The sequence below is a fragment of the Amborella trichopoda genome, chromosome 1 (assembly GCF_054954075.1).
Source record: "Amborella trichopoda isolate Santa Cruz 75 chromosome 1, AtrichopodaSantaCruz75HAP2 v2.0, whole genome shotgun sequence".
Lineage (NCBI taxonomy): Eukaryota > Viridiplantae > Streptophyta > Magnoliopsida > Amborellales > Amborellaceae > Amborella > Amborella trichopoda.
Window position 1 is genome coordinate 60,064,580 of NC_142336.1, and position 12,869 is coordinate 60,077,448.

A 12,869-nucleotide genomic window follows, 5' to 3' on the forward strand; every position below is an offset into this window, starting at 1 on the left:
ACAGCCTCCTTGGTTAGCGAAAAAGTTGGAGCAGTTTCCCTCTAAATAGGTAAGGGATTAGGGAGTTTTCAAATAGGGACCCATCTTTGCTTAATACCGAACTTGCGTTGACCACCCTTATCGTTACTCCTTACCAGTGATTTAAAAGTTGGCGAGTCGCAATGGACTCGCCCGAGTCAGTACAAGAATCAGTATGTCTGTGTCGATTCTGGTAAAACATGATGGATCGCCCGGTTCTAGAGATGAATTGGTGATTCAGCACATTAGACTCACTATATGACGTCATTAATCGGCCAATTTTGACGTGTACCAGTCGTTTCTGCTACAGTAATCTGGCGATTCTGCTACAGTAATCTGTGCGTTAAAATGGACCAATGATCCTACTTTGGCATGTATGGATAGATCGCCCTGTTCTAGAGATGAATTGCCAATTCAACACAGTAGACTCGCTATATGACGTCATTAATCGCCCGATTCTAACGTGTATGGGTCGTTTCTGCTACAGTAATCTGGCAGATTTTCTATAGTAATCTGTGCGTTAAAATGAACCAATGATCATATCTGCTACAGTAATCTGGCAGTTCTGCTATAGTAATTCGTGCGTTAAAATGAACCAATGATCCTACTTTGATGTGTATGGGTGGATCGCCCGATTCTAGAGATGAATCGGCGGGTTCTAGAGATGAATCGGGGATTCAATACAGTAGACTCGCTATATGACGTCATTCAATTCTGACGTGTATGGACCGTTTCTGCTACAGTAATCCGGCGGTTTTGCTATAGTAATTCGTGCGTTAAAATGGACCAATGATCATACTCCGACGTGTTGACATGTATGGACCGTTTCTGCTACAGTAATCCGGCGATTTTGCTATAGTAATCCGTGCGTTAAAATGGACCAATGATCATGATCATACTCTGACGTGTTGACGTGTATGGACCGTTTCTACTACAGTAATCCGACGGTTTTGCTATAGTAATCCGTGCGTTAAAATGGACCAATGATCATACCCTAACGTGTATGGGCCGTTTTTGCTGCAGTAATCCTGCAGTTCTGCTACAGTAATCCGTGCGTTAAAATAGACCAACGATGCTACGATACACAAAACTCGCCATGAGGCGTTGGCCAAGTGACTTCGGCTTGGTTTGCATACACAAAACTCGTGACTTCGGCTTGGTTTGCACGTATTACAACATTGTTTCACGCGTTAGATGTGCAAGGAAGTATTTATTCGCTTGAGTTTACTCCCACCTTTTCGATGTGGGATATTGTGGAGAATAGGTAATAACATGAAACAACAATGTATTATACTAATTTATTTGGGTTATTTACATCACCTTGTGGCATGTGGTGTATCGATTAGTGTAAATGTCATATTCATGGAGGTTGGTGGTTCAAAGGAGCTTGCTTTTGCAACTTTGTTTTTTTCTCATCTCGTCAAATTTTCTTTTTTTATTACAAAAATAAAAGGTTTTTGGAAAAAGTAATAAAATATTTTTGTCAAAAAAAAAAAAATGAAAGGTTCTTATAAATTTCTTTTCTTGTCAATTTTCCTTTTATTTTTTTGAATTTTCCTTTTGTTTGACAAAAAATAAAAGATAATAAAAAATTCTTCTCGAAAAAAGAAATGTTCTTATAAAACAAAAAAGGCAATAAAATAAGCATTTCTTATCACAAAAAAAAAAGGTTGTTATTAAAAAAAAAAAAAAGGTAATACGGCAAACATTGCTTGTCAAAAAAATAAATAAAAAGTTCTTCTCAAAAATAAATACAAGATAATATAACAATTATTTATTTTCAAAAAGAAAAAGTTTTTGTTAAAAAAAAAGAAGATAATATAACAAGTATTTCTTGTAAAAAATAAAAATAAAAGGTTTGAAAATTGGTACGCGTACTAATAATTTCTACATTGATAACCAAATCTTTTATTTTGTTTATTAATTTATTTACATTATAAATTATATAATATACTATTTTTCTTACAGTTGTCAATAGTATATTTTACATTAGATGGTATTATAAGATATTTGAATTTGTTATTATTTGTATAATAAAATAATTATAAAAGGTAAACCAACAATTTCAATTTCAATAATTTTGGATTATAGTTAGTTAGGTTGTAATATTTTGGGTTTTTTTTAAATGATTAGGGTTCTCCACCAATTCAAGATTTTGGTGGCCAGTTTTTCATCAATTTAAATCATTCTTTATTGTAGTCCATGTAAGATTATATAATTCATCCATGATTTTTCTATTGTGTGATGTAAATTTAATGGTTAAAATAAGTTCATACAAAGAAAGAACATCTCAATATTCGTATATTAATGAAAAAAATGAAAGTTAATAATGTAGTATCCACATTTCTTATTGGATTCTTAGAAAACAACATTTATAATAAATTTTAATATTTTTTTATTTTTTTTTTAAGACTTAATCCGACCATTCTCGATCTGGATCGCCGATTCTCCAATTCGGATGGGTTTTTGAGATGCTCGATCCGAGTCACCGATCCATTTTTTAAACCACTGCTCCTGACAAAATGCTCATGCCGTTTCCGATTAACCCAACCGGAATCAACCCTTGAAGGGAATCCACCCCTGAAGAGGGGTCCTGCAGACATCGCTCCTTCACGTGTTACACTTCACACCAACGGCACTCACCACCTGCCACGCGATGACGACGTCAAGTTCTTCCCCACCTAAAAAATAAAGCACGGGTGGTGTTCCGGAAGGAAAGATCCCAACTCTTGGGTCACTGAGCATCATTTTCGGCCAACCAGCTGATTTTCCAGTAACAATGTCCCATTTTACTTCCAAAAATAGGGAGAAAATCGACAGCCTCATTCAATTAAGAACGAATGCTGCAAAAATGGCATCTTCTTCATCGCATAAAGGGAAGGGAAATTTCACATAGGGTAGATCTGCTGCCCTGATGATAGAGATATGTCCAGTCATTTAAGAAGTGCTCTAGATCTCCATTACACTCTTGATTGGAGGTGCATAGACAGTATTAACCACTGCTTGCCTCTTTGCCAGCTCAAGCTGAGAAAACTAGTCTCTTTGGGCATAAAGCAGACCTCTCTTTGAGCACTTCACTAGGCGATCTTCTTCTTCTAAAGAGAGAGAAGATAAGGAACAAGGGTTGTTTTGATGGATATTGTGAGTAAGATAAGGAGCAAGCATATCGCTCAAAGGGCGATGATGTAATGAAAGCAAAGATCTTGGATGAAGACCCACCATATGTTTCTCATGGCCTCGATTTGAATATGGTCTTAGTTCTTGATTTAAATGTTGAGCAAGGCAAAGCTAAACCACCGGTGCAAGCAAGTTAAATCGATAGGCCACAATAGATTGCTCAGGATGGATCTGCTTGCTCTGATACCATGTTAAGATTCGAGAGAGCAAACATGAGAATGGAAAATAGAGAGAGGAGAAGAGGGAAGATGATAACTCTCATGGAAAATAGAGAGAGAAGAAGAGGGAAGAGAGATAAAACAAGATTTAGGTAGTTCAAGCCGAAACCTTACGTTTACGGATCTAAAGCCCAACAGAGAAAGAAGAAGAGGGAAGAGGATAACTCTCATGGAAAATAGAGAGAGAAGAAGAGGGAAGAGAGATAACACAAGAACAGAGAGAGAAGAAAAGGGAAGAGGATAACTCTTATGGAAAATAGAGAGAGAAGAATAGAGATAACACAAGATTTACGTGGTTCTGGCCGAAGCCTTACGTCCACGAATCCAAGCCCAACTGGCTACATCTTCACTATTTTGGATAAAGATTACACAAATATGTGCTTCTATATATAAAGGACAATCACAATGAATCTTGGAGATATAAGTAAATTGTAGAACAATCACAATGAATCTTGGAAATATAAGTAAATTGTAGGAGGCTTTATTACCAATAACCAACTAGATGACCAAGCAATTTGACTTGGTCTCTTCTTATTTTCAACGTGAGTATCTTATATTTATGGTAAGACTTAGTATATTATAAGAATCTGTGATTTATTCCTATATTTTCTGATCTGTAATTTGCCTATGAAAAACAAATCTGTATATTCATATTTTCATAGGATTAATGGACTCTGAGTTTCTTGACTCTTCATAATTCTAAACCACTTATATCTATCCTTCTTTCTTTGTAAGGAATTATGGTCCTAACTTATTAATTTCATATGAAAATTTCAAAAATATTGATTTTAGACCACATTGATTCCTTGCAATAAGTAATTCATAACTACTGATTCAAATGTCTTGTTACCTGCAACCTTTTATTAGCTATCATAAAGCATCAATAAAGTACGGGTTTTACATGGCTTCGTGTGACCACAAGCCGTAGGTACACTTATGACGTCTTTTGTGTGCTTTTCCCTTCTATTATTAGCATCAAGGCATCATGATTTATTTTAAAACAAAAAAAACCACCTAAGCTTACCAGTTTTCAGGGATACTTTGGGTATTGTATTTTTATCGAATATATTTTTTTAATATCATTTTTAGGTGTGTCCCATTGAGATGATGACACGTACCAAGATTGATATTCATATAATTTGAAAAAAAAAGTAATTAAAAATAAATTATTTGAGGCATTGGATCTAGATCAGACGGTCAGTAGCTAACTTGATTTAAATTGGATGGCTGGATGGGAGGGGAAGTATATATGTTCTATACAGTAGAAAAAGTATAGAAACCTTTCCCAAAACTCGAAAGTGTAAACTTTTTACCTCCATGTTTGAAAAGAGAAGTCGTCCATAAGTGTTAGGATGGCGGTACATCCAATATTCAAATTACATCTACAGAAACAAAGATAGAGGATATAAAGCCCTATTTAACAACGACGAATCTATTTACATGCACACACATGTTAAAATGAGGGACGAGGGGATTTTATACTATGAGACTATATATCTTTGTTACAAGAAGGTCAAATTACTCCTAACCATTAGATGTTAAATTGGACAGCTTGAGGTTCGTCATGAATTTTGATAACTTTTTTTTTAAACTTCAAGTCTGATCAATGATACTCTTACAACCACCCAATTTGAAATCTTACAAACACGAGTGCGCGTGGCCTTCTTTTAGACAACATTTGTAGAAATCAAAAAGTTGTTTTATGAAGAATGTGAATTTGGTGCATTGCCAACCGTCGATTTTGATGCATGTTATGTCGGTTGTAAGATGTCTTGAAGACCTATTTTTCTAGGAACATTGTTTTTATATGTGATCTCATCCTTGAATACATCAAAGATGTAATTTCTAAAAAGAAAAAAAAAAAAAAAAAAAAAAGATCCATGAACAAAATTATAAAGTTTTCAATAAAACATATTACAAATTAAGGATATGTGCACAATATTGTCATTTGTTATTGCTTAATATGGCAAAGACCAAGAAAAATAAAGCATGGGTAACCTAGCAGCATGAAGAGATTTGTCATAATAATAGGACCATGAGGCATTAGCAATGTCAATGGCATTCGCTCGTAAAACTGATGTGACATTTTTCACGGGTAATTATCTACCTATTATATAGCCGATCACAAATAATTGAGAAACTTTTAATGATGGTGATGGACCAAACTACCTACTATGTAATTCACTTGGCAATTGAAATGCAAGCAATGTAAGAGAGGAGAGATGTGTCTATAAGCATGTCTTGCCATTCAAGCCCCTTCACCTACATTTAAACAAGTTTCTTGCATCTTCTTAGCATCTATTGAGGACCCCAAGCAATTTGTAAAAAAATTAAATAAAATAGTAATTTATCCTTGCATTAGGACATGCAAAATTCCGGAGTTTCAAGATTATAAGCATCCCTTTAGGGCGCGTTTGGATGTCCTGATAGGAATAAAAGACCCTATCTTCATCTACCTAGGGAAATAATGCAAATAACCACCCAAGAAAGAAGGTAACCAATTGCAAATCCACCTACTTTTTTTTAAATTAGCAAGAAAATATTTTTTTTTCATTATTAATACAGCCATAACCTTGCTATTGATAGTATGTTGCTGATAACAGAGGTTTTGTCCTAAGAATGGGACGTTCAGGGTGGCGGGAAGCCGTAATATAACATCTTGAATTCCATTTCTACTACAAGCAGAATGTCCCTCCCACCAAACTACCTGCACTCAGAAATACTGGCGTGCCAAGCTAGCATGCCACACTCAACTCTCGGATAGTTTTAATACTACCTGAAATATAAAACCATTTTCAAAATAGAAAAGTATATGTTCCACTTTTTATAGATAGCGGTTATTTTAAAAGTTATATACCTAAATGTGGGTTGGAGGTGCCGTGGTGTAGTGGTTATCACGTTAGTCTTACACACTAAAGGTCCCCAGTTCGAACCTGGGCGGCACCACTTGCGTCAATTGATTTTTTTAAATGCTGCTATAACGTGAAAGGACCATTAGCATCAATTAATTTTTTAATGCTGCAATAACGTGAAAGGATTAGATGCTCCCGCGGGAGTAAAAGGCACTGGGCCACCTCCTGCTTTTATCTCATCCAAAAAAAACAAAAGGGAAAGTTGTCAAAATGTACCTAAGATATTCACTATTCAACATTTTACCTATTTGCATTGATTTAATTTCAAAAGAGATATTCACTATTCAACATTTTACCTATGCATTGATTTAATTTCAAAAGGGCAGTTTGCATACGTATGCATCGTAGGCGTAGAGGTAAGGTGCACCTTCAAATTTTATCATGGTATATAATTTTGATGCAAAATGTCATTAGGATTATCTCAAAAATCTATTTTTATATTTAATTATAAAATTTTAAATTTCAAAAATAGTTAAAATCAAATAGATCTATAAACATATGAAAATCTTGAAAATGGACGGTGTAAATAATATGTTGTAAAATACACTATTGTTTAGACAATCTTTTTATTTTTTATAGTCATACATCTCGATGTTGAAATGATCAAACAAACGATTTCTCAACATTAAAAGTACCTTTTCCAATGGATTTTTTAGAGGCATCTGTAGCTCTGCATTATAAGGTAGCATCTTTATACAAACTTTTTCCATTTCAAAATATCCTTTACAAGTTGAGAAAGGATGTGAAAAATGTAAAATAGTAAATAGTTGGAAAAAGAATGTGTATTTTAATATATTTTCCCAAAAAACAAAAATCTTATTTTCAATCCCAAGTCCATGAGCCTGAAAATTTTGAGCAGTACTCTGGTTTTTTCGACTTGTGAATTATTTTTTGCTTGGAATTGCTTTGAGCACTTTTAAGAAGTGCAATTATGAAGCAGATGCATTAGCAAGAGGGAGTTATCTTGGATAATTTTATTAATCAATATATTTGATTCTTGTATAAAGCTCCATTGGCCTGGATGGCAGTGATCTTAACATCTTTGCATGTGAAGTTTTCAGAAACGTAGGCTTGAAAAAAAACGTTCAATTTACTGTTTCTGGATGTTCAAATCCGAAAATAGCGAGATAGTGTATTTTACTTCGTCTTCTCAAAAAAAATCGAAGCACCATATACCTTTTTGCCACTGGGTGTGTAATACGCATGACTCAAATGACCATCAGATGGAGAATCAAGGCCCATGATTCGATCTTTAGGCAAAATAAGGCCTGTATACATTGCAAAATTTGCTAAAGGTTGCTTTCCCCAAACCCTAACTGCCATTCTCCTGGCTTCTAAATCCATAGGCGATGATGAACATGATTCATGTTGCTGCCTTTCTGAGCAGAAACCACAGAGCCGTCCCTCTCTCTTCTTCTCTTCAAGCACATGGGGTAACCCAATATGCTGAATTCTTCTTCTCTCTGTTCCCCCACTTCTGTGTCTTCTACACAATTGCCGAAATTGCTGTAATCAGATTGCTCAAGCAGCTGCAATGGTATCGAGGAAGCAGAATTCGATGACTGATCATTGGAAAAGCTCGAATCGAGTTGAAAGTAAATTGAATCATCAGCAATTGGGGTTCGAACAGGTCCAGATGCTTCATGTTTGTCAGAAATGGAATGGACATTAAACCCTAGAGAGAGGTTAGAGCGTGTATCACATATGTCCATTTCTAGGGTTACGGCGAGGATTTGAGACTTCTCCTGTGTGGAAATTAAGGGACGATTGAGGGGCTATCACTATTAGGGTGTGGAAATTAAGGTTTGAGCAACAGTAAGTTTCCGGATGTTGTAAGTTCAAAATGAAGTTTTCGGATGTTGGACATCCAAAAATATCATAATTTCGGATATTAGACATCCAAAATTATGACATTTTCAGATATTTTACATCTGAAAATGGCTATACAAACATGCAACAAATGGCTCTGCGAACATCCAACAAGTCTGAATTTTCACAGTGAAGTTTTCGGATGTCATAATTCGGATGTTGAACATCCGAAACGAGAAAAATACACTATTGGAGCTACAGCTATTTTCGGATGTTGAACATCCGAAACGAGAAAAATACACTATTGGAGCTACAGCTATTTTCGGATGTTGAACATCCGAAACGAGAAAAATACACTATTGGAGCTACAGCTATTTTCGGATGTTGAACATCCGAAAATTTCACAAATGCGAATGATGAACATCTAAAAAAGGGCAAAGTTGTCTTTTTTAAAAAATGACGCTATAGAAAATAAAAAATAGACAGTTGTGTAATAATGGAAACTATTTGGTGTAACTGTAATAACATAAAGTATAACGGATTTCTACGTAATTTTCTCAAACATCATTATATTTAAATAAATTTTATATATTTGTTAAATATATACATACATTATTTAAAATATTATGACTAAATATATAGTTATATTAATATTATATATTAAATATTATTTAACTATTAACACTATTCGGGTCGGGTCTATATAGACCCAGACCTGGACCTAAATAGTATTTGGGTTCGAGATTTGGACCCAATCGGGCCCACCTGTCAGGTCCCAAGTCAGAACTGGGTCCATTGCCACACCTAACCAAATTGCATTGAAAGTCAAAAAAAAAAAAGAAAGGGAAGTTATCAGATATATGCCTTAGTTTTTGAATACTAGCAATAGACAATTTTTTTTTTTTTTAACAATATCTGATATTTTATTGAATAAAAGTTAACAATTATAAGATAAAGTTTAAATCCTCACAAATAATCAAAGAATCGAGCTCGGCGGCCAAATAATAAAATATTACATACTAAAATATCATTTTATTTACACTTATACTCATTTTCGCCATTTTTTTTAATTAATGCCCATTTTACCATCACGGATGTTAATACGTCAATGGGAGTTGTTTAAATGATAATGACCATGTGTAGCAGTGCCACAGTATTAAACGAATACGAGACATGCACTTGTGGAGTCAACATACACATTTAACAAACTGTGACACTCATAAAACTACCAAGACACTTGTAGAACAACGGCGACACTTCAAGAGCCGCTAATCCTAACTTAGACGCCTGTAAGGACATGCATAATGCCAATGGGCACTCAGACAGAAGACACCTCGATACTGGTATTAACATTTAGACACTCAAATTGATACTTACCAAGACACAAAACAAACCTAAAAATAAGGAAACAAATTTATAAACCTAAAAAGAACAAATTTATATAAGGTGTCCACCTTATATTATTAAAAAAAAAAAAAGTTGAGATTAGCCCACTAACTCATATAAATATAAGCCCAACATCTCAGATTGAATCTGAGACGATCTGACGATCACAGATATCTGGTAGTGTTTGAAGTTTAATTTTTTTTTATACCGATCCAAATGACTTGAAATTGATATGTGTTCTTCTCATGAAGCGCACCTAATAAAAATATAAAAAAAACTATCCTTCAAAATTAAAATGACCAAAATACCCCTTAAAACTTTTCGGGGGGTTTTTTTATCATTTTATTTAATGCAAAATATTTTTTTGATATCTTTCGAAGATTCATGTATTTTTTATGAACACACTTAAAATTTCAAATGATTTGGACATGTAGAAAATAAAATAAAATTCAAACACTACTGAAAATCTGTAATTGTCAAATCGGCCCAAATTGGACTCATATGAGCTAGTAGGCTAATCCCATATTTTCCCATTATTAAAATAAGATAAACATCAAAAATATTGTACAAGAATTTTTAATGTTGGAAAATGGTCAAATTCATCATCTCGACCTCGTGGCATATGGAAATGAAGAAAACAAGGTCTTTTAAGTACTAAAAACAATGCATCTTATAACAAGTTGTCTATTTTTAAGAAATGCATCTTGTCTAAATTGTCTATTTTTAAGATTTTATGCATGATCCATACTATTTTTTCAAAGTTTAAAAGTTATGGCAGGATATAAAAATAGATTTTCGAACCACCACAAAGTTTCTAACACCCGAACTAAATTTCCAAACAGAACTACAAAATTTACAAGTACAATTTACTTCTAGGTGCAAAGAGACCTCACCCTGAAAATAACTGGAAAAATCAAACCAAAAAAAAAAGAAGAAAAAAGCAATAAAACACTTGTGAGGACATCGATCAGCATATGCCACTAAAGAAAAACCAGCATATCAAAAAGAGTGGATTGCATTAAGGAAAACAAGTGGTACATTTTTCGAAAAAGGAAAAACCAATACGAACCTCATGTAAAAAGAGCGCTTTGTATATTGTTGTATGGAAAAATGAAAAGGATCCATAGGCAAGGAATCAGATAGGATTAGAATGTGAGTGCCCATTTGTCGTAACCAGGCATGGGGCAGACACTCATCTCACAAGTGAGAAAATACCACTCCTCATCTTCCCGTTCTGCCTGAAGGATCACGCTTTCCTCTCCTCTTCTTGACCCTATTTATATGTAGCGGACCCCCGAAATCTCACCTCCGTCTCCAATGTGGGATTAATAGAAAGTCCCATTTCTTCTTTAATTTTCTCTTTCTATCTCTAAAACTTTAGTGGCTACTGGCTAGAGTACCTAACATAATAATGGATCCGTTCTGCGCTTTTGTTCAAGTAAAATTTAGCATAGAACTAACAAATATTGATTGAAAAACAAGACCATTCTCCCATTTTGCTCTCGAAAACCAAGAGTTTGTTTTAATCCTAATTGCGTTTACCCTTTTGGTTCTTCTTGAAGCATTGGGGCATAGGTTTTACCTTTAACGTGGAGGAACAATTTTTAATATGAAAAACCTGCTAATTTTTAATATGGACTATTCCATTTGTTGATTCATTTTGGAACTTGAGTGTATGAGGACACCACATCAATCTGCTTCTTAAAACACTAAGTTCCACTAATGAGCATCAAAGTCGAGCCAATACAATAAAGAAAGAGGTCTATAAGCAGCAAACCTATTATTACTAACCAAACCGAATCATCTGCAGGGTCCCTTTTACATATAATTTATACTATATATATTATAGTCATCCTATAAGAAAACTCACACCTTCCTTTGAGTTTTTTTTTTTTTTTTTTTTAATGGATACTCTATTTCTCTCTAGAAAACATGACTCTCTTGACCCTGCTCATTGAAAAAAACCCAATTAATTTAACAACAACAATGTCTAAAAAATCAAAAAAAATGCAAATCCTTTCATGCAATTTGCTAAGTTGAAAATTAACATGAAATAAAGGGGAGATTTTCGCAGAAAGGGACTGGGGGGTTTCCCATACCAATTTATTACATAACACGAAAACAAATTTTCAATTTATGGTAATGGAATTTTCAATAACATAAAAAACCCTCATAAAATAAGAGTAGAGAAAGCCAAATTAATCCATCATAGAGCATCAAAACGGTAAAAGAAAAATCCTAGAATCAGAATATCAGGACAAATTGTCTTGTTGCAGCTCAACTTACAGAAACGAAAGGGAGATCTTGATAATAAAACCATAAAATAAAACGAAAAATCAGAGAGTAAGAGTTTTGGAAGTAAAATGAATAATCCATCAAGGGTGTAGTTTGCATAAGGTTGCAACCCTAAACAATCCCGTTAAGGTCCACCGCTAATTTTATCAACATGGCTTTCATCATCAATCCTTTCACAAAAGGACTCACAGAGGCAATGCCTCTTACTCTTTATTGCTCGGATCTCATCCTGAAAGTGGTCATAGTCAATTTTCCATATCACATCGCGAATCATGAACCTACTGTCACAAAAAATCATCACGTATCCTCATCGCATGGGATCGTATCTTCAATGGCTTAAAGGAGTTTTTCAAACTTATCGCTTCTTTCTATAGTCATACAACCAGCACCACACATCTGGGTTCCATGAGTGAACAACACCATAGTCTGTTGTTCCAGCTGGCTTGTCAAACATTAGGTGCTCCCACTGGAATATTTAGTTTTATACGCTTGGAGTTATTATAGAATCATGGCTCCTTTTTACATGCGTATCGTTGTCGTGTTGTCATAGAAAATCCTTACTATCTCACAACGCACGGGTTGAAAGTTAAATCGGTTAAGAAATTCTTAATCCATACGTCCTTCTTGGCCGCCAAACAACATGTCATGTATTTTGCCTCCAGGATGAACATTGCCACTGCATCATGTTTCTTTTATTTTCAAAGAATTGTACTTCCTCCAAGCATGAACATGTATGCAAATGTAGACTTCACATCATCTGCATCCTTGAGATAGCTTGCATCTGTATATCTAAATATCCAAGCATATAAAAAAATACGAGACTGTAGCAGCTCTCACTCAATTATTGCACATACAATATATACATTCTCAACATTCTTATATCTATATCATGAGGTAGCATAGCAAGTCTCATGCAATAAATAATTCAATATCAATAGTTTCACGACATGCAAAACCTTTTATAAACCATAAAGGTTCAACCATATTAGTCATCTTGGTAGTAAATTCATGCAAACCAAGTTATCTAATCAACATAAGATGTGTCAAGGAAGCC

The 12,869-nt window shown here is 34.4% G+C and overlaps 1 long non-coding RNA gene and 2 other non-coding genes across 3 annotated transcripts; 1 reads left to right on the top strand and 2 right to left on the bottom strand.

Annotated features, from left to right (window-relative positions):
• The first annotated feature begins 6,286 nt into the window (after positions 1-6,286).
• TRNAV-UAC (transfer RNA valine (anticodon UAC)) lies at positions 6,287-6,359 on the top strand. Its single transcript has one exon. It is a non-coding gene; the product is annotated as a tRNA-Val (tRNA).
• Positions 6,360-7,551: 1,192 nt separating this feature from the next.
• Positions 7,552-10,772, bottom strand: LOC18440554 (uncharacterized). Its single transcript, XR_966888.3, has 2 exons — positions 10,590-10,772; positions 7,552-8,070 (listed from the first exon to the last, which is right to left on the bottom strand). It is a non-coding gene; the product is annotated as an uncharacterized LOC18440554 (long non-coding RNA).
• Positions 10,652-10,750, bottom strand: LOC148783964 (small nucleolar RNA Z279/snoR105/snoR108). The gene has a single exon (XR_016047564.1). It is a non-coding gene; the product is annotated as a small nucleolar RNA Z279/snoR105/snoR108 (small nucleolar RNA).
• Positions 10,773-12,869: the final 2,097 nt, after the last annotated feature.